Raw genomic sequence first — 24,640 nt, 5'->3', positions numbered from 1 at the left:
TTAGCAAAGTGACTACCTGTAGATTTTGGCCTCTAGCTCAGCCGCCACCTAGGGAAACCTACCAAACCTGTGCATTTCTGAAAACTAGAGACCTAGGGGAATCCAAGGAGGGGTGACTTGTGTGGCTCGGACCAGGTTCTGTTACCCAGAATCCTTTGCAAACCTCAAAATTTGGCTAAAAAAACACATGTTCCTCACATTTCTGTGGCAGAAAGTTCTGGAATCTGAGAGGAGCCACAAATTTCCTTCCACCCAGCGTTCTCCCACGTCTCCCGATAAAAATGATACCTCACTTGTGTGGGTAGGCCTAGCACCCGCAACAGGATATGCCCCAAAACACAACGTGGACACATCACAGAAAACAGAGCTGTTTTTAGCAAAGTGACTACCTGTAGATTTTGGCCTCTAGCTCACCCGTCACCTAGGGAAACCTACCAAACCTGTGCATTTCTGAAAACTAGAGACCTAGGGGAATCCAAGGAGGGGTGACTTGTGTGGCTCGGACCAGGTTCTGTTACCCAGAATCCATTGCAAACCTCAAAATTTGGCTAAAAAAACACATGTTCCTCACATTTCTGTGGCAGAAAGTTCTGGAATCTGAGAGGAGCCACAAATTTCCTTCCACCCAGCGTTCCCCCACGTCTCCCGATAAAAATGATACCTCACTTGTGTGGGTAGGCCTAGCGCCCGCGACAGGATATGCCCCAAAACACAACGTGGACATATCACAGAAAACAGAGCTGTTTTTAGCAAAGTGACTACCTGTAGATTTTGGCCTCTAGCTCAGCCGCCACCTAGGGAAACCTACCAAACCTGTGCATTTCTGAAAACTAGAGACCTAGGGGAATCCAAGGAGGGGTGACTTGTGGGGCTCGGACCAGGTTCTGTTACCCAGAATCCTTTGCAAACCTCAAAATTTGGCTAAAAAAACACATGTTCCTCACATTTCTGTGGCAGAAAGTTCTGGAATCTGAGAGGAGCCACAAATTTCCTTCCACCCAGCGTTCCCCCACGTCTCCCGATAAAAATGATACCTCACTTGTGTGGGTAGGCCAAAGCGCCCGCGACAGGATATGCCCCAAAACACAACGTGGACATATCACAGAAAACAGAGCTGTTTTTAGCAAAGTGACTACCTGTAGATTTTGGCCTCTAGCTCAGCCGCCACCTAGGGGAACCTACCAAACCTGTGCATTTCTGAAAACTAGAGACCTAGGGGAATCCAAGGAGGGGTGACTTGCGGGGCTCGGACCAGGTTCTGTTACCCAGAATCCTTTGCAAACCTCAAAATTTGGCTAAAAAAACACATGTTCCTCACATTTCTGTGGCAGAAAGTTCTGGAATCTGAGAGGAGCCACAAATTTCCTTCCACCCAGCGTTCCCCCACGTCTCCCGATAAAAATGATACCTCACTTGTGTGGGTAGGCCTAGCGCCCGCGACAGGATATGCCCCAAAACACAACGTGGACATATCACAGAAAACAGAGCTGTTTTTAGCAAAGTGACTACCTGTAGATTTTGGCCTCTAGCTCAGCCGCCACCTAGGGAAACCTACCAAACCTGTGCATTTCTGAAAACTAGAGACCTAGGGGAATCCAAGGAGGGGTGACTTGCGGGGCTCGGACCAGGTTCTGTTACCCAGAATCCTTTGCAAATCTCAAAATTTGGCTAAAAAAACACATGTTCCTCACATTTCTGTGGCAGAAAGTTCTGGAATCTGAGAGGAGCCACAAATTTCCTTCCACCCAGCGTTCCCCCACGTCTCCCGATAAAAATGATACCTCACTTGTGTGGGTAGGCCTAGCGCCCACGACAGGATATGCCCCAAAACACAACGTGGACATATCACAGAAAACAGAGCTGTTTTTAGCAAAGTGACTACCTGTAGATTTTGGCCTCTAGCTCAGCCGGCACCTAGGGAAACCTACCAAACCTGTGCATTTCTGAAAACTAGAGACCTAGGGGAATCCAAGGAGGGGTGACTTGTGTGGCTCGGACCAGGTTCTGTTACCCAGAATCCTTTGCAAACCTCAAAATTTGGCTAAAAAAACACATGTTCCTCACATTTCTGTGGCAGAAAGTTCTGGAATCTGAGAGGAGCCACAAATTTCCTTCCACCCAGCGTTCCCCCACGTCTCCCGATAAAAATGATACCTCACTTGTGTGGGTAGGCCTAGCGCCCGCGACAGGATATGCCCCAAAACACAACGTGGACACATCACAGAAAACAGAGCTGTTTTTAGCAAAGTGACTACCTGGAGATTTTGGCCTCTAGCTCAGCCGCCACCTAGGGAAACCTACCAAACCTGTACATTTCTGAAAACTAGAGACCTAGGGGAATCCAAGGAGGGGTGACTTGTGTGGCTCGGACCAGGTTCTGTTACCCTGAATCCTTTGCAAACCTCAAAATTTGGCTAAAAAAACACTTGTCCCTCAAATTTCTGTGGCAGAAAGTTCTGGAATCTGAGAGGAGCTACAAATTTCCTTCCACCCAGCGTTCCCCCAAGTCTCCCGATAAAAATGATACCTCACTTGCGTGGGTAGGCCTAGCGCCGGCGACAGGAAACACCCCAAAGCGCAATGTGGACACATCCTAAATTTTGGAAAAAAACAGAGGTGTTTTTTGCGAAGTGCCTACCTGTAGATTTTGGCCTCTAGCTCAGCCGGCACCTAGGGAAACCTACCAAACCTGTGCATTTCTGAAAACTAGAGACCTAGGGGAATCCAAGGAGGGGTGACTTGCGGGGCTCGGACCAGGTTCTGTTACCCAGAATCCTTTGCAAACCTCAAAATTTGGCTAAAAATACACATGTTACTCACATTTCTGTGGCAGAAAGTTTTGGAATCTGAGAGGAGCCCCAAATTTCCTTCTACCCAGCGTTCCCCAAAGTCTCCCGATAAAAATGATACCTCACTTGCGTGGGTAGGCCTAGCGCCGGCGACAGGAAACACCCCAAAGCGCAACGTGGACACATCCTAAATTTTGGAAAAAAACAGAGGTGTTTTTTGTGAAGTGCCTACCTGTAGATTTTGGCCTCTAGCTCAGCCGGCACCTAGGGAAACCTACCAAACCTGTGCATTTCTGAAAACTAGAGACCTAGGGGAATCCAAGGAGGGGTGACTTGCGGGGCTCGGACCAGGTTCTGTTACCCAGAATCCTTTGCAAACCTCAAAATTTGGCTAAAAAAACACATGTCCCTCACATTTCTGTGGCAGAAAGTTCTGGAATCTGAGAGGAGCTACAAATTTCCTTCCACCCAGCGTTCCCCCAAGTCTCCCGATAAAAATGATACCTCACTTGCGTGGGTAGGCCTAGCGCCGGCGACAGGAAACACCCCAAAGCGCAACGTGGACACATCCTAAATTTTGGAAAAAAACAGAGGTGTTTTTTGCGAAGTGCCTACCTGTAGATTTTGGCCTCTAGCTCAGCCGGCACCTAGGGAAACCTACCAAACCTGTGCATTTCTGAAAACTAGAGACCTAGGGGAATCCAAGGAGGGGTGACTTGCGGGGCTCGGACCAGGTTCTGTTACCCAGAATCCTTTGCAAACCTCAAAATTTGGCTAAAAATACACATGTTACTCACATTTCTGTGGCAGAAAGTTCTGGAATCTGAGAGGAGCCACAAATTTCCTTCTACCCAGCGTTCCCCCAAGTCTCCCGATAAAAATGATACCTCACTTGTGTGGGTAGGACTAGCGCCCACGAAAGGAAAGGGCCCAAAACACAACGTGGACACATCACATTTTTTTATAAAAAGCAGTGCCTACCTGTGGATTTTGGCCTGTAGCTCAGCCGACACCTGAGGAAACCTAGCAAACCAGTGCATTTTTGAAAACTAGAAACCCAGGGGAATCCAAGATGGGGTGACTTGCGGGGCTCTGACCAGGTTATGTTACCCAGAATCCTTTGCAAACATCAAAATTTGGCCCAAAAAACACTTTTTCCTCTCATTTCGGTGACAGAAAGTTCTGGAATCTGAGAGGAGCCACAAATTTCCTTCCACCCAGCGTTCCCCTAAGTCTCTCGATAAAAATGGTACATCACTTCTGTGGGTAGGCCTAGCGCCCACAAAAGGAAATGGCCCAAAACACAACGTGGACACAACATATTTTTCACAGAAAACAGAGGTGTTTTTTGCAAGGTGCCTACCTGTGGTGTTTGGCCTGTAGCTCAGCCGGCCCCAGGGGGGGGGGGGGGGGGGCAGAAATGCCCTAAAATAAATTTGCCCCCCCAACCCCCACCCTCCCCCGTCGGGAGCGACCCTTGCCTACGGGGTCGCTCCCCCTGCGTGACATTGGCACCAAAAAACAAATCCCCGGTGCCTAGTGGTTTCTGTCCCCTTGGGGGCAGGTTGACCTAAAATCAGCCAATCTGCCCCCAAGGGGGGCAGAAATGGCCTAAATACAATTTGTCCCTCAGGGGAGCGACTTTTGCCTGATGGGTCGCTCCCCATCTCTAAAAAAAAAAAACAAAGAAAAAAAAAAAGAAAAAAATGAAAAATTCCCCTGGCGCCTAGAGGTTTCTGCCCCCCCCCCCCGGGGGGCAGATCGGCCTAATAATAGGCCGATCTGCCCCCCGGGGGGGCAGAAATGGCCTAAAATAAATTTGCCCCCCCAACACCCACCCCCCCCCGGGAGCGACCCTTGCCTACGGGGTCGCTCCCCCTGCGTGACATTGGCGCCAAAAAACAAATCCCCGGTGCCTAGTGGTTTCTGCCCCCTTGGGGGCAGATTGACCTAAAATTGGCCAATCTGCCCCCAGGGGGGCAGAAATGGTCTAAATACAATTTGCCCCCCCAGGGGAGCGACCCTTGCCTGATGGGTCGCTCCCCATCTCTAAAAAAAGAAACAACAAAAAAAAAAAACACAAAAAAAAAATTGCCCTGGTGCCTAGAGTGTTCTGCCCCCCCCCCCCCCCGGGGGCAGTTCGGCCTAATAATAGGCCGATCTGTCCCCCGGGGGGGCAGAAATGGCCTAAAATAAATTTGCCCCCCCAACCCCCATCCCCCCCCCGGGAGCGACCCTTGCCTACGGGGTCACTGCCCCTGCGTGACATTGGCGCCAAAAAACAAATCCCCGGTGCCTAGTGGTTTCTGCCCCCTTGGGGGCAGATTGACCTAAAATTGGCCAATCTGCCCCCAGGGGGGCAGAAATGGTCTAAATACAATTTGCCCCCCCAGGGGAGCGACCCTTGCCTGATGGGTCGCTCCCCATCTCTAAAAAAAGAAACAACAAAAAAAAAAAACACAAAAAAAAAATTGCCCTGGCGCCTAGAGTGTTCTGCCCCCCCCCCCGGGGGCAGTTCGGCCTAATAATAGGCCGATCTGTCCCCCGGGGGGGCAGAAATGGCCTAAAATAAATTTGCCCCCCCAACCCCCATCCCCCCCCCGGGAGCGACCCTTGCCTACGGGGTCGCTCCCCCTGCGTGACATTGGCGCCAAAAAACAAATCCCCGGTGCCTAGTGGTTTCTGCCCCCTTGGGGGCAGATTGACCTACAATTGTCCAATCTGCCCCCAGGGGGGCAGAAATGGTCTAAATACAATTTGCCCCCCCAGGGGAGCGACCCTTGCCTGATGGGTCGCTCCCCATCTCTAAAAAAAGAAACAACAAAAAAAAAAAAAGCAAAAAAAAAATTGCCCTGGTGCCTAGAGTGTTCTGCCCCCCCCCCCGGGGGCAGTTCGGCCTAATAATAGGCCGATCTGTCCCCCGGGGGGGCAGAAATGGCCTAAAATAAATTTGCCCCCCCCAACCCCCACCCCCCCCCCGGGAGCGACCCTTGCCTACAGGGTCGCTCCCCCTGCGTGACATTGGCGCCAAAAAACAAATCCCCGGTGCCTAGTGGTTTCTGCCCCCTTGGGGGCAGATTGACCTAAAATTGGCCAATCTGCCCCCAGGGGGGCAGAAATGGTCTAAATACAATTTGCCCCCCCAGGGGAGCGACCCTTGCCTGATGGGTCGCTCCCCATCTCTAAAAAAAGAAACAACAAAAAAAAAAAAACACAAAAAAAAAATTGCCCTGGTGCCTAGAGTGTTCTGCCCCCCCCCCCCCCCCGGGGCAGTTCGGCCTAATAATAGGCCGATCTGTCCCCCGGGGGGGCAGAAATGGCCTAAAATAAATTTGCCCCCCCCAACCCCCACCTCCCCCGGGAGCGACCCTTGCCTACGGGGTCGCTCCCCCTGCGTGACATTGGCGCCAAAAAACAAATCCCCGGTGCCTAGTGATTTCTGCCCCCTTGGGGGCAGATTGACCTAAAATTGGCCAATCTGCCCCCAGGGGGGCAGAAATGGTCTAAATACAATTTGCCCCCCCAGGGGAGCGACCCTTGCCTGATGGGTCGCTCCCCATCTCTAAAAAAAGAAACAACAAAAAAAAAAAAACACAAAAAAAAAATTGCCCTGGCGCCTAGAGTGTTCTGCCCCCCCCCCCTGGGGGCAGTTCGGCCTAATAATAGGCCGATCTGTCCCCCGGGGGGGCAGAAATGGCCTAAAATAAATTTGCCCCCCCAACCCCCACCCCCCCCCCGGGAGCGACCCTTGCCTACGGGGTCGCTCCCCCTGCGTGAGATTGGCGCCAAAAAACAAATCCCCGGTGCCTAGTGGTTTCTGCCCCCTTGGGGGCAGATTGACCTAAAATTGGCCAATCTGCCCCCAGGGGGGCAGAAATGGTCTAAATATAATTTGCCCCCCCAGGGGTGCGACCCTTGCCTGATGGGTCGCTCCCCATCTCTAAAAAAAGAAACAACAAAAAAAAAAAAACACAAAAAAAAAATTGCCCTGGTGCCTAGAGTGTTCTGCCCCCCCCCCGGGGGCAGTTCGGCCTAATAATAGGCTGATCTGTCCCCCGGGGGGGCAGAAATGGCCTAAAATAAATTTGCCCCCCCAACCCCCACCCCCCCCCCCGGGAGCGACCCTTGCCTACGGGGTCGCTCCCCCTGCGTGACATTGGCGCCAAAAAACAAATCCCCGGTGCCTAGTGGTTTCTGCCCCCTTGGGGGCAGATTGACCTAAAATTGGCCAATCTGCCCCCAGGGGGGCAGAAATGGTCTAAATACAATTTGCCCCCCAGGGGAGCGACCCTTGCCTGATGGGTCGCTCCCCATCTCTAAAAAAAAAAAAAGAACCAAAAAAAAAAACACAAAAAAAAAAATTTGCCCTGGCGCCTAGAGGTTTCTTCCCCCCCTGGGGGCAGATCGGCCTAATAATAGGCCGATCTGCCCCCAGGGGGGGCAGAAATGGCCTAAAATAATTTCCCCTCCCCCCCAGGGAGCGACCCTTGCCTAAGTGGTCGCTCCCTTTGCGTGAAATTCACGCAAAGAAAAAACTCCCTGGTGTCTAGTGGTTTCTACCCCCCTTGGGGGCAGATTGGCCTCATCAAAATAGGCCAATCTGCCCCCAAGGGGGGCAGAAATGGGCAAAATATAATTTTCCCCCAAGGGGAGCGACCCTTGCCTAAGGGGTCACTCCCCACCAAAAAAAAAAAATGAAAAAAAAAAAAAAAATGGTCCCTGGTGCCTAGAGGTTTCTGCCCCCCCTGGGGGCAGATCGGCCTAATAGTAGGCCGATCTGCCCCCAGGGGGGGCAGAAAAGGCCTTCCCGAAAATATGCCCCCCTGGGAGCGACCCTTGCCCAAGGGGTCGCTCCCTTTTGTCAATAACCATAAAAAAAAAAAAAAATCCCTGGTGTCTAGTGGTTTCTACCCCCCTTGGGGGCAGATTGGCCTCATCAAAATAGGCCAATCTGCCCCCAAGGGGGGCAGAAATGGCCAAAATATAATTTTCCCCCAAGGGGAACGACCCTTGCCTAAGGGGTCGCTCCCCACCTCAATAAAAAAAAAATGAAAAAAAAAAAGAGGTCCCTGGTGCCTAGAGGTTTCTGCCCCCCCTGGGGGCAGATCGGCCTAATAAGGCCGATCTGCCCCCAGGGGGGGCAGAAAAGGCCTTTTCAAAAAAATGCCCCCCCTGGGAGCGACCCTTGCCCAAGGGGTCGCTCCCTTTTGTCAATTTCTCCGAAAAAAAAAAAAATCCCTGGTGTCTAGTGGGGTTTCAAAAACCGGATTGCAAGCAATCCGGCTTTTGAAACCCTCGGAGGGACTTCAAAGGGAAGGAAATACTTTTCCTTCCCTTTGAAGCCCCTCCGGGCCTCCCAAGTGATTGAAAAAGAAATGCTTTTGCATTTCTTTTTCAATCGCGCTGGAAGCAGAGCTTCCAGCGCGACGAGGGAGGCCCCTGTGACACATCAGCGCGCGCGCGCGCGCTGACGTCACAGGGGGGGTGGGGGGGGGTCGGGGGTGGAAGGGGAAGGTCTTCCCCTTCCATCCCCGACTTGGGGGGGGGGAGGGGGGTGCACGGGGGGCGCGCTAGCGCGCCCCCAAGTTCCCCTGTGCCATGGACGAGATGATCTCGTCCAAGGCACAGGGGAACTGTAGCCTTGGACGAGATCATCTCGTCCAAGGCACAGAAGAGGTTAAATCCAACTTCACCAGTCAGCAGGATTTTTTATTACTATTCTGGCAATACTAAATATGACCTTGTTACTCCTATCAGATCAGAATCTACCACTCAAACAGTATATGAGGGTAGCCCTAATGTTAGCCTAGGAAAGTAGCGGCCTCACAGCGGTGTAAAAATGAACTTAGGAGTTTTACACTACCAAGACATATAGGCCCTCATTACAACATTGGCTGTAAATTCCACTTGCCGCCGTGCAGAAGATCGCCAGCACAAGGCTGCGGCGGTGGAATTCCGCTACACCTATTAAGACACACAGGCCGGAATCTGCCAAAATCCAGACACCCACACAAGTCCGCCACACCAAAGGTCAGTGATAAACTGGCGATAACAGAACCGACACAGTCACACCAACAGGAATACTCCCACACTATCACGACCACAAATCCACGCGGCAGTCTTTCACCCGCGGTATTCCATTGGCGGTACACACCGCCGCGCTCAAAATACACACACATATACAAAACACAACCACATTGGACAATTCGAAATACACACACCTGATACACACACACAACTCCCACACACTCAATACAATATAAAACACACACCCACATCACCCACAAAGCCCTACGACAAAAATTGAGAATGAAGCAAAGAGAGAGACACCACCATCAACAATACTAGAATTGATAGGCACACAACACCATCACTCACACAACATCCACACACCTCAGACAATACACACAAACACATCCCCTCACACATCATAACACACACCACCCCACACATCACCCACACCATGGCACCACAAAGACATGCAAGTCTGAGGAGGAGCTCGGGGTCATGGTGGAGGAAATTGTCCGGGTAGAGCCACAGCTATTCGGATCACAGGTGCAGGACACCTCCAAAGCTAGGAAGATGGAGCTATGGCGCAGAATCGTAGACAGGGTCAACGCAGTGGGACAGCATCCAAGATCACGGTATGACATCAGGAAGAGGTGGAACGACCTACGGGGGAAGGTGCGTTCTGTGTTCTCAAGACACCAGATTGCAGTTCAGAGGACTGGTGGCGGACCCCCCGCCTCCTCCCCCACAACTAACAACATGGGAGGAACAGGTCTTGGCTGCATCCTGAGGGCCTTGCAGGAGTAGCAGGAGGAATGGACTCTGGTAAGTCAAATCTTAACTATTACATCCCCCACCCTAACTGCATGCTATCACATACCCCACCCTCATCCTCACCCCCATCACTCCAACACCTCACATATGCCCCACTATCAGAACCCACACATCCTAATACCAAGCCCTACATGCAACAACAAAGCATGGACACCCATCACCAAAGCATGTCCACTACAGATACCCACACAGATCCCCTAACCAACTATCACAGAAGATCCTACATAAGAATGCAAGCACTGGAGTACAGGGTCACCCACCCATTGCACAGGATGGCACACACGGATGCAATAATCATGCCTTTACACCCCTGCAGGACCCCTACCCAACGTCACCGAACAGGAGGTTCCAGACATGTCCACTTCCACCACAGAAGAGGCCCACAGTGATGACAGCAGCTCTGTCCAACTGGATCAAGATGACCAGCCCGATCCCATCTGGGACCCCGGGACAGTCGGTTCCCCTGACACTGGCACATGCCACCACAGAGCCTCCCCCCTCAGGAAACACCAGCACAGCACCCACCCAGCGGGCCCATACCCCTGTCCCCAGGACACGTCAAGCAGCAGTGTGTCTTCCACTACAGGGAACCCAGGCAAACCCACCACCCCAAGAAAATCAGGGAGCTGGGGGCAGTGGGCACATAGTTCAGGGGACAGAGGAACAGGAAAACAGGGGAACTGGGAAGACTGCTGTGCGACAGGGGGAGGACAGGCCCAGGGAACCCACTCTCCACGAGGCCCTCTCCAACATCACGGGAGCATACCATCATTCCTAGGAGACAATGGCAACGGTACTGGCCAAATTTCAGGAGACCCAGCGGCTGCAGGAGGAACAGTATTTGGGGATCAGGGAGGAACTCAAGTCCATCAACACTACCCTGGTCACCATTGTAGGGGTTCTGAAGGACCTTGTGAACACCAGGAGGGACACTGTGGCACAACAAGGGGCCCCTGACACTAGCCTGGATGATGAACAGCCCACCACCTCTGCCGGCGCTAGTGGACAGGAGGCACCGCCACAGGAACACAACACCAGCACCCCACCCCCTGTAGATGGAGAACCACCCCGCAAACGGTCCCTGAGATCCAGGACAAAGACATAGAACAATGCCAAGACCCCCGCCAGGAAATGTGACCACCCTGAATGTCATCTTCTGTCCCACTTCATCACCCTGTCCATCCATCAACTGCCCTAGCTCCACTTCGTATGCCCCTTTGGACAATGCACCTGTGAAACAAATAGACTGGACTCTGCCATGGAAAATCCTCCACCATCACCCCTACCCATTTTACCACCCCCTCCAATAAGCTGCACTGAAATAAACACCCTTGAATCACAAAACAATCTGGAGTCAGTCTGTGCTTTCACAAATGTGTATTTGCAAAAACTAAGGAAAATAGCAATGTCGATTGTATTGTCAACATACCTATATCACACATCTCTAGTCCATGAGGTAATATAGCAGAGGTGACACAGTAGGACCCACATCTGTGAAATGGAAAGGCAAAGTGACAAGTCAGGGTCCATACACTGGGTGAAAGTGACAGACATTTGATAGGTCTAACAATTGTATGAGATGTGTGAGCCAGTTACATCTTCTTACCTGTGTCTCTCTGGAAGTATTGCTGGATAACGTTGTTTCTGTTGTCGATATCCTCTTCTTCTGCATCCTCTTCTTCACTGTCCACAGGCTCCACAGCTGCCACAAGACCTTTTTCTGGACCATCCTCCTGCAGAAAAGGCACCTGTCATCGGAAAGCCAGGTTGTGCAGCATACAGCAGGCCACGATGATCTGGCACACCTTCTTTGGTGAGTAGTAGAGAGAACCACCTGTCATATGGAGGCACCGGAACCTGGCCTTCAGGAGGCCGAAGGTCCTTTTGATCACTCTCCTAGTTTGCCCATGTGACTCATTGTAGCGTTCCTCTGACCTTGTCCTGGGATTTCTCACTGGGGTCAGTAGCCATGACAGGTTGGGGTACCCAGAGTCACCTGCAAATGTCGAGGGACCACTGCTAGACACACACTAACCCTTAGGGACAACCCCAGACAACTATTCACATGGTATAGGGTCCTTGTCCTCGCCTATTAGCCACACACGGTGCCTGTGGAGTTGCCCCATCACATCAGGGATGCTGCTATTCCTCAGAATGTAAGCGTCATGCACTGAGCCAGGAAATTTGGCATTCACATGGGAGATGTACTGGTCGGCCAAACACACCATCTGCACATTCATTGAATGGTAGCTCTTCTGTTTTCTGTACACCTGTTCACTCCTGCGGGGGGGAGTACCAATGCCACGTGTGTCCCATCAATGGCACCTATGATGTTGGGGATATGTCCCAGGGCATAGAAGTCACCTCTCACTGCACTGTGGGCAAATCCTCCACCTGAGGGAAAATGATGTAGCTGCGCATGTGTTTCAGCAGGGCAGATAACATTCTGGACAACACGTTTGAGAACATAGGCTGGGACATCCCTGATGCAATGGCCACTGTAGTTTGAAAAGACCCACTTGCCAGGAAATGGAGTACTGACAGGGCCTGCACTCCCCAATGTGGGAGGGGTGCCCGTCGCACAATGACCCCCCTGATGTTCCAGATCCTGGCGGTGGCCTATCCGGAGTTGGATGGGCGCTTGAGGGCATCACAGCAGCCACAAGGGGGTGAGTACAGTCACATCCATCTGACTCTGCACGCATTACGAGGTGTCTGGGTGGGGTAGGTGGGCTGTGGGTTCCCCTAGGCCAGGGCGAGTTTTGTAGGCAAGGTCCCTTCATGAGGCAGTCTATGTGGCACCCCAACCCCACCAGTGGTAAGAGCCAACTACACCTAGTCAGGCTCCTGTGACTTCCATGTGTGCAGCAATCGGGCATAGGCCTTGTACTCCATGTCCCTGTGATTAATTAGGGAACGCTAAGTGCATGGCGTAGTACAGAGGGCTGCTGTGTCTGTAGTGTCTGCCAACGGTAGTGGTATTGCATGCACTGAACATGTCTTTCTTCTGTCTCCACCCCTCTTTTTGTGGTCTCCCTGTTCTTGTGTGTAATATCATCATCAGACGGAGGAGCAGTGGCATCGGAGCAGGAGGGAGCTGCATCCCACTTGGCCCTGGAGGGTGAGACAATGGAGTCTGAAGCCACCAGTGGGACGGAGGGCAGGGGAGCTCCACGGCGGGGACAGGAGGTGACATCAGCACCAGCGACTCTTCCTCTGATGGGAGCTCCCTTGCGGTGGTGGACCCAACTGTGCCCCCGCATCAAAAGGTACAGCTCCCACCCCCCTCTACCAGCACTGCCCTCCCAGCAGCCCCTCGGCGTGTGTAGTGTGGCCCCTCACCCAGGAGGGAGGGCATCTCCTTCGCCCCAGGCACCTCAGGCCCTGCCCCAGTCAGCCCTGCTGCCCTCAGTGAGGAGGCTATTGACCTCCTGAGATCCCTCACTGTTGGGCAGTCTACCATTCTGAATGCCATCCAGGTTGTAGAGAGGCAGTTGCAACAAACAAATGCATACCTGGAGGGCATTCATTCTGGACAGGCAGCCCAACAGAGAGCATTTCAGGCTCTGGCATCAGCACTGATGGCAGCCATTGTCCCTGTGTCCAGCCTCCCCCCTCCAACTTCCTCCACCCAGACCCAATCCCCTGTACCTCAGCCTATCCCAAGCACACCATCAGACCAGCATGCACACACCTCAACACACAAGGGTGGCTCTGGCAAACATAAGCACCACACATCCCACAGGCACTCACACAAGCATCATAGCCATGCACATATACCAACATCCACTGCATCCACTGTGTCCCCCTCCTCCACGTCTCCCTCCTCCCTCCCTGTCTCGTCTCCACTCACACCTACATGCACTACATCTTCGGCCACTACCTCCATCATCAGCACGCCCATCACCACACACCACTCACGTGCACTCACCACCCCCACTACCATTCACACATCCCCTGTCTCCTCTACCAGTGTGTCTGTGAGCCCTCCTCCCAAAGTACACAAACGCAGGCACACACCCACCCAACAGCCATCCACCTCACAACAGCCTCCAGCCCATGCACCTTCACCCAAAGTCAGCAAACGTACACCTCCTACAACCACTACCTCTTCCTCCACTCCCAAACCCCCTCCATCTACCCGTCCCAGTGTGTCTAAAAAGCTTTTTCTGTATAATATTGACATCTTCCCTACACCTCCCCCCGGTCCATCCCATAGGGCCCGCCTTTCCAGGTCCCAACCCAGCACTTCAGCCACCACATCACTGGGCACAGTGGTGCCAGCAACTGCGGGCTTTTTTAGTGCGCCAAGCAACAGGGCTGCCAGTGTTCCACGGAGCAAAGGCAAGGACATTCCGCCACCTCCAAAAGTAAAAAAGTTGCCCACATCCCGGGGGGAGAAGGCAAAAACACCTGCCACCAAGGGCTCAGGCAAAACAAAAGTGGATAGTGGCAAGACAGCTGCTCCACCATCCAAGGTGGGGAAAGGCCAGAAAATCAAGGGCAGGTCCACGTCGATGCCAACCTGCACGGCGGACAAGATTGCCACCAGCACCGCCACCAGCACCGCAGTCACTGAGGCCACCACCAGCACTGCGGTCACTGAGGCTGCCACCAGCACCGCAGTCACTAAGCCCGCCACCAGCATTGCAGTCACTGAGCCCGCCACCAGAACCGCTGCCACGAAGACCGCCGTCAGCAACGCCGTCAAAGAGCCCGCTGCCAGCACCAATGCCACAGAGCCCGCCACCAGCACTGATGCCACTCCCACCACCGCAAGCACCGATGCCACTGACACCGCCGCCAATGGCCTAGTGACATCCTGAGCCAGTGGCACCACCGCAGACATGGCTGCCATCTCTAGTTGTCAGTCGTACAAGGCAGGTGGTCAGGTCCAGGAGCCTGGGTAGCTTGCATGTTGCACCTCCGTCAGTGGAGTATCACATCCAATACCTCTGTCCTTGGCAGGATTTAGCACTCTGGGCACGAGGCCCCCTCCAGAACCAGTGGAGTATCACATCCACTACCTCAGTCCTTGGCAAGATGAAGCACTCTGGGCACAAAGCCCCCTCCAGAACCAGCGGAGTATCACATCCACTACCTCAGTCCTTGGCAGGATGAAGCACTCTGTGCACCAAGCCCCCTCTAGTACCAGTAGAGTATCACATCCACTACCTCAGTCCTTGGCATGATGAAGCACTCTGGGCACAAAGCCCCCTCCAGAACCAGTGGAGAAAGGAATCCACTACCACAGTCCTTGGCAGGATGAAGCACTCTGGGTACCAAGCCCCCTCCAGAAACAGTGGAGAAAGGCATCCACGACCTCAGTCCTTGGCAGGATGAAGTACTCTGGGCACAAAGCCCACTCCAGAATTAGTGGAGAAAGGCATCCACTACCTCAGTCCTTGGCAGGATGAAGCACTCTGGGCACCAAGCCCACTCCAGAACCAGTGGAGTATCACATCCACTTCCTCAGTCCTTGGGAGGATGAAGCACTCTGGGCACCAAGCCCCCTCCAAAACCAGTGGAGTATCACATCCACTACCTCAGTCCTTGGCAGGATGAAGCACTCTGGGCACAAAGCCCCCTCCAGAACCAGTGGAGAAAGGCATCCACTACCTCAGTCCTTGGCAGTATGAAGCACTCTGGGCACCAAGCCCCCTCCAGGACCAGTGGAGAAAGGCATCCACTACCTCAGTCCTTCGCAGGATGAAGCACTCTGGGAACAAAGTCCCCTCCAGAACCAGTGGAGTATCACATCCACTACCTCAGTCCTTGGCAGGATGAAGCACTCTGGGCACAAAGTCCCCTCCAGAACCAGTGGAGTATTACATCCCCTACCTCATTCCTTGGCAGGATGAAGCACTCTGGACACAAAGCCCCCTCCAGAACCAGTGGAGAAAGGCATCCACTACCTCATTCCTTGGCAGTATGAAGCACTCTGGGCACCAAGCCCCCTCCAGGACCAGTGGAGAAAGGCATCCACTACCTCAGTCCTTCGCAGGATGAAGCACTCTGGGAACAAAGTCCCCTCCAGAACCAGTGGAGTATCACATCCACTACCTCAGTCCTTGGCAGGATGAAGCACTCTGGGCACAAAGTCCCCTCCAGAACCAGTGGAGTATTACATCCCCTACCTCATTCCTTGGCAGGATGAAGCACTCTGGACACAAAGCCCCCTCCAGAACCAGTGGAGAAAGGCATCCACTACCTCAGTCCTTGGCAGGATGAAGCACTCTGGGCACCAAGCCCCCTCCAGAACCAGTGGAGTATCACATCCCCTACCTCATTCCTTGGCAGGATGAAGCACTCTGGACATAAAGCCCCCTCCAGAACCAGTGGAGAAAGGCATCCACTACCTCAGTCCTTGGCAGGATGAAGCACTTTGGGCACCAAGCCCCCTCCAGAACCAGTGGAGTATCACATCCACTACCTCAGTTCTTGGCAGGATGAAGCACTCTGGGCACAAAGCCCCCTCCAGAACCAGTGGAGAAAGGCATCCACTACCTCAGTCCTTCGCTGGATGAAGCACACTGGGCACAAAGCCCCCTCCAGAACCAGTGGAGTATCATATGCAATACCTCAGTCCTTGGCAGGATGAAGCACTCTGGGCACAAAGCCCCCTCCAGAACCAGTGGAGAAAGGCATCCACTACCTCAGTCCTTGGCAGTATGAAGCACTCTGGGCACCAAGCCCCCACCAGAACCAGTCGAGAAAGGAATTCACTACCTTAGTCCTTGGCAGGATGAAGCACTCTGGGCACAAAGCCCCCTCCAGAACCAGTGGAGTATCACATCCCCTACCTCATTCCTTGGCAGGATGAAGCACTCTGGGCACCAAGAAACCTCCAGAACTAGTGAAGTATCACATCCACTACCTCAGTTCTTGGCAGGATGAAGCACTCTGGACACCAAGCCCCCTCCAGAACCAGTGGAGAAAGGCATCCACTACCTCAGTCCTTGGCTGGATGAAGTACTCTGGGCACAAAGCCCCCTCCAGAACCAGTGGAGTATCACATGCAATAACTCAGTCCTTGGCAGGATGAAGCACTCTGGGCACAAAGCCCCCTCCAGAACCAGTGGAGAAAGGCATCCACTACCTCAGTCCTTGGCAGTATGAAGCACTCTGGGCACCAAGCCCCCTCCAGAACCAGTGGAGAAAGGCATCCACTACCTTAGTCCTTGGCAGGATGAAGCACTCTGGACACAAAGCCCCCTCCAGAACCAGTGGAGTATCACATCCACTACCTCATTCGTTGGCAGGATGAAGCACTCTGGACACAAAGCCCCCTCAAGAACCAGTGGAGAAAGGCATCCACTACCTCAGTCCTTGGCAGGATGAAGCACTTTGGGCACCAAGCCCCCTCCAGAACCAGTGGAGTATCACATCCACTACCTCAGTCCTTGGCAGGATGAAGCACTCTGGGCACCAAGCCCCCTCCAGAACCAGTGGAGTATCACATCCACTACCTCAGTTCTTGGCAGGATGAAGCACTCTGGGCACAAAGCCCCCTCCAGAACCAGTGGAGAAAGGCATCCACTACCTCAGTCCTTCGCTGGATGAAGCACACTGGGCACAAAGCCCCCTCCAGAACCAGTGGAGTATCATATGCAATACCTCAGTCCTTGGCAGGATGAAGCACTCTGGGCACAAAGCCCCCTCCAGAACCAGTGGAGAAAGGCATCCACTACCTCAGTCCTTGGCAGTATGAAGCACTCTGGGCACCAAGACCCCTCCAGAACCAGTGGAGAAAGGAATTCACTACCTTAGTCCTTGGCAGGATGAAGCACTCTGGGCACAAAGCCCCCTCCAGAACCAGTGGAGTATCACATCCCCTACCTCATTCCTTGGCAGGATGAAGCACTCTGGACACAAAGCCCCCTCCAGCACCAGTGGAGAAAGGCATCCACTACCTCTGTCCTTGGCAGGATGTAGCACTTTGGGCACAAAGCCCCCTCCAGAACCAGTGGAGTATCACATCCACTACCTCAGCCCTTGGCAGGATGAAACACTCTGGGCACCAAGCCCCCTCCAGAACAAGTGGAGTATCACATCCACTACCTCAGTCCTTGGCAGGATGAAGCACTCTGGGCACAAAGCCCCCTCCAGAACCAGTGGAGAAAGGCATCCACTACCTCAGTCCTTGGCAGGATGAAGTACTTTGGGCACCAAGCCCCCTCCAGAACCAGTGGAGTATCACATCCACAACCTCAGTTCTTGGCAGGATGAAGCACTCTGAGCACCAAGCCCCCTCCAGAACCAGTGGAGAAAGGCATCCACTACCTCAGTCCTTGGCAGGATGAATCACTCTGGGCACCAAGCCGCTTTCAGAAACAGTGGAGTATCACATCCACTACCTCAGTCCTTGACAGGATGAAGCACTCTGGGCACGAAGCCCCCTCCAGAACCAGTGGAGTATCACATCCACTACCTTAGTGCTTGGCAGGATGAAGCACTCTGGGCACAAAGCCCCCTCCAGAACCAGTGGAGAAAGGCATCCACTACCTCAGTCATTGGCAGGATGAAGCACATTGGGCACAAAGCCCCAAACAGAACCAGTGGAGTATCACATCCACTACCTCAGTCCTTGGCAGGATGATGCACTCTGGGCACAAAGCCCCCTCCAGAACCAGTGGAGTATCACATCCACTACCTCAGTCCTTGGCAGGATGAAGCACTCTGGGCACAACGCCCCCTCCAGAACCAGTCGAGTATCACATCCACTAGCTCATTCCTTGGCAGGATGAGGCACTCTGGGCACCAAGCCCCCTCCAGAACCAGTGGAGAAAGGCATCCACTACCTAAGTCATTGGCAGGATGAAGCACATTGGGCACAAAGACCCAAACAGAACCAGTGGAGTATCACAACCACTACCTCAGTCCTTGGCAGGATGAAGCACTCTGGGCACCAAGCCCCCTCCAGAACCAGAGGAGTATCACATCCACTACCTCATTCCTTGGCAGGATGAAGCACTCTGGGCACCAAGCCCCCTCCAGAACCAGTGGAGTATCACATCCACTACCTCAGTCCTTGGCAGTATGAAACACTCTGGGCACCAAGCCCCCTACAGAACCAGTGGAGAAAGGCATCCACTACCTTAGTCCTTGGCAGGATGAAGCACTCTGGGCACAAAGCCGTCTCCAGAACCAGTGGAATATCACATCCACTACCTCAGTCCTTGGCAGGATGAAGCACTCTGGGCACAAAGCCCCCTCCAGAACCAGTGGAGTATCACATCCACTACCTCAGTCCTTGGTAGGATGAATCACTCTGAATACAAAGCCCCCTCCAGAACCAGTGTAGAAAGGCATCCCCTACCTCATTCCTTGGCAGGATGAAGCACTCTGGACACAAAGCCCCCTCCAGAACCAGTGGAGAAAGGCATCCACTACCTAAGTCCTTGGCAGGATGAAGCACTCGTAGGCACCATGCCCCTCCAGAACCAGTGGAGCATCACATCCACTACCTCAGTCCTTGGCAGGATGAAGCACTCTGGGCACAAAGCCCCCTCTAAAACCAGTGGAGTATCAAATCCATTACCTCAATCCTTGGCAGGATGAAGCACTCTGGGCACCAAGCCCCCTTCAGAACCAGTGGATTATCACATCCAATTCCTCAGTCCTTGGCAGGATGAAGCACTCTGGGCACCAAGCCCCCTCCAGAACCAGTGGAGTATCACATTCAATACCTAAGTCCTTGGTAGGATGAAGCACTCTAGGCACACAGCTCCCTCCAGAACCAGTGGAGTATCACATCCACTACCTCAGTCCTTGGCAGGATGAAGCACTCTGGGCACAAAGCCCCCTCCAGAACCAGTGGAGAAAGGCATCCACTACCTCAGTCCCTGGCAGAATGAAGAACTTTAGGCACCAAGCCCCCTCCAGAACAAGTGGAGAATCACATCCACTACCTCAGTCCTTGGCAGGATGAAGCACTCTGGGCACCAAGCCCCCTCCAGAACCAGTGGAGAAAGGCATCCACTACCTCAGTCCTTGGCTGGATGAAGTACTCTGGGCACCAAGCCCCCTCCAGAACCAGTGGAGAAAGGCATCCACTACCTCAGTCCTTGGCAGGATGAATCGCTCTGGGCACCAAGCCCCCTTCAGAACCAGTGGAGTATCACATCCACTACCTCTGTCCTTTGCAGGATGAAGCACTCTGGGCACCAAGCCCCCTCCAAAACCAGTGGAGAAAGGCATCCACTACCTCAGTCCTTGGCTGGATGAAGTACTCTGGGCATCAAGCCCCCTCCAGAACCAGTGGAGAAAGGCATCCACTACCTCAGTTCTTGGCAGGATGAATCACTCTGGGCACCAAGCCCCCTTCAGAACCAGTGGAGTATCACATCCACTACCTCAGTGCTTGGCAGGATGGAGCACTCTGGGCACCAAGCCCTCTCCAGAACCATTGGAGTATCACATCCACTACCTCAGTCCTTGGCAGGATGAAGCACTCTGGGCACAAAGCCCCCTCCAGAACCAGTGGAGTATCACATCCACTACCTCATTCCTTGGCAGGATGAAGCACTCTGGGCACAAAGCCCCCTCCAGAACTAGTGGAGTATCACATCCACTACCTCATTCCTTGGCAGGATGAAGCACTCTGGGCACAAAGCCCCCTTTCTAACCAGTGGAGAAAGGCATCAACTACCTCAGTCCTTGGCAGGATGAAGAACTCTGGGCACAAAGCCCCCTCCAGAACTAGTGGAGTATCACATCCACTACCTCAGTCCTTGGCAGGATGAAGCACTCTGGGCACAAATCCCCCTCCAGATCCAGTGGAGAAAGGCATCCACTACCTCAGTCCTTGGCAGTATGAAGCACTCTGGGCACAAAGGCCCCTCCAGAACCAGTGGAGAAAGGCATCCACTTCTTCAGTCCTTGGCAGGATGAAGCACTCTGGGCAAAAAGCCCCCTCCAGAACCAGTGGAGAAAGGCGTCCACTACCTCAGTCCTTGGCAGGATGAAGCACTTTGGGCACCAAGCCCCCTCCAGATAAAGTGGAGAAAGGCATCCACTACCTCAGTCCTTGGCAGGATGAAGTACTCTGGGCACCAAGCCCCCTCCAGAACCAGTGGAGAAAGGCATCCACTACCTCAGTCCTTGGCAAGATGAAGCACTCTGTGCACCAAGCCCCCTCCAGAACCAGTGGAATATCACATCCACTTCGTCAGTCCTTGGCAGGATGAAGCACTCTGGGCACAAAGCCCCCTCCAGAACCAGTGGAGTATCACATCCACTACCTCAGTCCTTGGCAGGATGGAGCACTCTGGGTCAAAGCCCCCTCCAGAACCAGTGGAGAAAGGCATCCACTACCTCAGTCCTTGGCAGGATGAAGCACTTTGGGCACCAAGCCCCCTCCATAACCAGTGGAGTATCACATCCACTACCTCAGTCCTTGGCAGGATGAAACACTCTGGGTACCAAGCCCCCTCCAGGACCAATGGAGAAAGGCATCCACTACCTCAGTCCTTGGCTGGATGAAGTACTCTGGGCACCAAGCCCCCTCCAGAACCAGTGGAGAAAGGCATCCACTACCTCAGTCCTTGGTAGGATGAATCACTCTGGGCACCAAGCCCCCTTCAGAACCAGTGGAGTATCACATCCACTACCTCAGTCCTTGGCAGTATGAAACACTCTGGGCACCAAGCCCCCTACAGAACCAGTGGAGAAAGGCATCCACTACCTTAGTCCTTGGCAGGATGAAGCACTCTGGGCACAAAGCGATCTCCAGAACCAGTGGAATATCACATCCACTACCTCAGTCCTTGGCAGGATGAAGCACTCTGGGCACAAAGCCCCCTCCAGAACCAGTGGAGTATCACATCCACTACCTCAGTCCTTGGTAGGATGAATCACTCTGGACACAAAGCCCCCTCCAGAACCAGTGTAGAAAGGCATCCCCTACCTCATTCCTTGGCAGGATGAAGCACTCTGGACACAAAGCCCCCTCCAGAACCAGTGGAGAAAGGCATCCACTACCTAAGTCCTTGGCAGGATGAAGCACTCGTAGGCATCATGCCCCTCCAGAACCAGTGGAGCATCACATCCACTACCTCAGTCCTTGGCAGGATGAAGCACTCTGGGCACAAAGCCCCCTCTAAAACCAGTGGAGTATCAAATCCATTACCTCAATCCTTGGCAGGATGAAGCACTCTGGGCACCAAGCCCCCTTCAGAACCAGTGGATTATCACATCCAATTCCTCAGTCCTTGGCAGGATGAAGCACTCTGGGCACCAAGCCCCCTCCAGAACCAGTGGAGTATCACATTCAATACCTAAGTCCTTGGTAGGATGAAGCACTCTAGGCACACAGCTCCCTCCAGAACCAGTGGAGTATCACATCCACTACCTCAGTCCTTGGCAGGATGAAGCACTCTGGGCACAAAGCCCCCTCCAGAACCAGTGGAGAAAGGCATCCACTACCTCAGTCCCTGGCAGGATGAAGAACTTTAGGCACCAAGCCCCCTCCAGAACAAGTGGAGTATCACTTCCACTACCTCAGTCCTTGGCAGGATGAAGCACTCTGGGCACCAAGCCCCCTCCAGAACCAGTGGAGAAAGGCATCCACTACCTCAGTCCTTGGCTGGATGAAGTACTCTGGGCACCAAGCCCCCTCCAGAACCAGTGGAGAAAGGCATCCACTACCTCAGTCCTTGGCAGGATGAATCGCTCTGGGCACCAAGCCCCCTTCAGAACCAGTGGAGTATCACATCCACTACCTCTGTCCTTTGCAGGATGAAGCACTCTGGGCACCAAGCCCCCTCCAAAACCAGTGGAGAAAGGCATCCACTACCTCAGTCCTTGGCTGGATGAAGTACTCTGGGCATCAAGCCCCCTCCAGAACCAGTTGAGAAAGGCATCCACTACCTCAGTTATTGGCAGGATGAATCACTCTGGGCACCAAGCCCCCTTCAGAACCAGTGGAGTATCACATCCACTACCTCAGTGCTTGGCAGGATGGAGCACTCTGGGCACCAAGCCCTCTCCAGAACCATTGGAGTATCACATCCACTACCTCAGTCCTTGGCAGGATGAAGCACTCTGGGCACAAAGCCCCCTCCAGAACCAGTGGAGTATCACATCCACTACCTCATTCCTTGGCAGGATGAAGCACTCTGGGCACAAAGCCCCCTCCAGAACTAGTGGAGTATCACATCCACTACCTCATTCCTTGGCAGGATGAAGCACTCTGGGCACAAAGCCCCCTCTCTAACCAGTGGAGAAAGGCATCAACTACCTCAGTCCTTGGCAGGATGAAGCACGTTGGGCACTAACCCCCCTTCAAAACCAGTGGAGTATCACATCCACTACCTCAGTCCTTGGCACGATGAAGCACTCTGAGCACCTAGCCCCCTCCAGAACCAGTGGAGAAAGGCATCCACTACCTCAGTCCTTGGCAGGATGAAGCACTCTGGGCACAAAGCCCCCTCCAGAACTAGTGGAGTATCACATCCACTACCTCAGTCCTTGGCAGGATGAAGCGCTCTGGGCACAAATCCCCCTCCAGATCCAGTGGAGAAAGGCATCCACTACCTCAGTCCTTGGCAGTATGAAGCACTCTGGGCACAAAGGCCCCTCCAGAACCAGTGGAGAAAGGCATCCACTTCTTCAGTCCTTGGCAGGATGAAGCACTCTGGGCAAAAAGCCCCCTCCAGAACCAGTGGAGAAAGGCGTCCACTACCTCAGTCCTTGGCAGGATGAAGCACTTTGGGCACCAAGCCCCCTCCAGATAAAGTGGAGAAAGGCATCCACTACCTCAGTCCTTGGCAGGATGAAGTACTCTGGGCACCAAGCCCCCTCCAGAACCAGTGGAGAAAGGCATCCACTACCTCAGTCCTTGGCAAGATGAAGCACTCTGCGCACCAAGCCCCCTCCAGAACCAGTGGAATATCACATCCACTTCGTCAGTCCTTGGCAGGATGAAGCACTCTGGGCACAAAGCCCCCTCCAGAACCAGTGGAGAATCACATCCACTACCTCAGTCCTTGGCAGGATGGAGCACTCTGGGTCAAAGCCCCCTCCAGAACCAGTGGAGAAAGGCATCCACTACCTCAGTCCTTGGCAGGATGAAGCACTTTGGGCACCAAGCCCCCTCCATAACCAGTGGAGTATCACATCCACTACCTCAGTCCTTGGCAGGATGAAACACTCTGGGTACCAAGCCCCCTCCAGGACCAATGGGGAAAGGCATCCACTACCTCAGTCCTTGGCTGGATGAAGTACTCTGGGCACCAAGCCCCCTCCAGAACCAGTGGAGAAAGGCATCCACTACCTCAGTCCTTGGTAGGATGAATCACTCTGGGCACCAAGCCCCCTCCAGAACCAGTGGAGTATCACATCCACTACCTCAGTCCTTGGCAGGATGTAGCACTCTGGGCACCAGGCCCCCTCCAGAACCAGTGGAGAAAGACATCCACTACCTCAGTGTAGGAGGCTGGACTGGCTTGTATTGAGTACCAAGGGGTACTTGCACCTTGCACCAGGCCCAGTGATCCCTTATTAGTGTATAGGGTGTCTAGCAGCTTAGGCTGATAGATAATGGTAGCTTAGCAGAGCAGCTCAGGCTGAACTAGGAGACGTGTGAAGCTACTACAGTACCACTTAGTGTCATATGCACAATATCATAAGAAAACACAATACACAGTTATACTAAAAATAAAGGTACTTTATTTTTATGACAATATGCCAAAGTATCTTAGAGTGTACCCTCAGTGAGAGGATAGGAAATATACACAAGATATATATACACAATAGCAAAAATATGCAGTATAGTCTTAGAAAACAGTGCAAACAATGTATAGTTACAATAGGATGCAATGGGGAAACATAGGGATAGGGGCAACACAAACCATATACTCCAGAAGTGGAATGCGAACCACGAATGGACCCCAAACCTATGTGACCTTGTAGAGGGTCGCTGGGACTATTAGAAAATAGTGAGAGTTAGAAAAATAACCCTCAACAAGACCCTGAAAAGTGAGTGCAAAGTGCACTAAAGTTCACCT

Source organism: Pleurodeles waltl, chromosome 1_1 (genome assembly GCF_031143425.1).
Source record: "Pleurodeles waltl isolate 20211129_DDA chromosome 1_1, aPleWal1.hap1.20221129, whole genome shotgun sequence".
Classification (NCBI taxonomy): domain Eukaryota; kingdom Metazoa; phylum Chordata; class Amphibia; order Caudata; family Salamandridae; genus Pleurodeles; species Pleurodeles waltl.
This window is presented reverse-complemented; position numbering follows the sequence as displayed.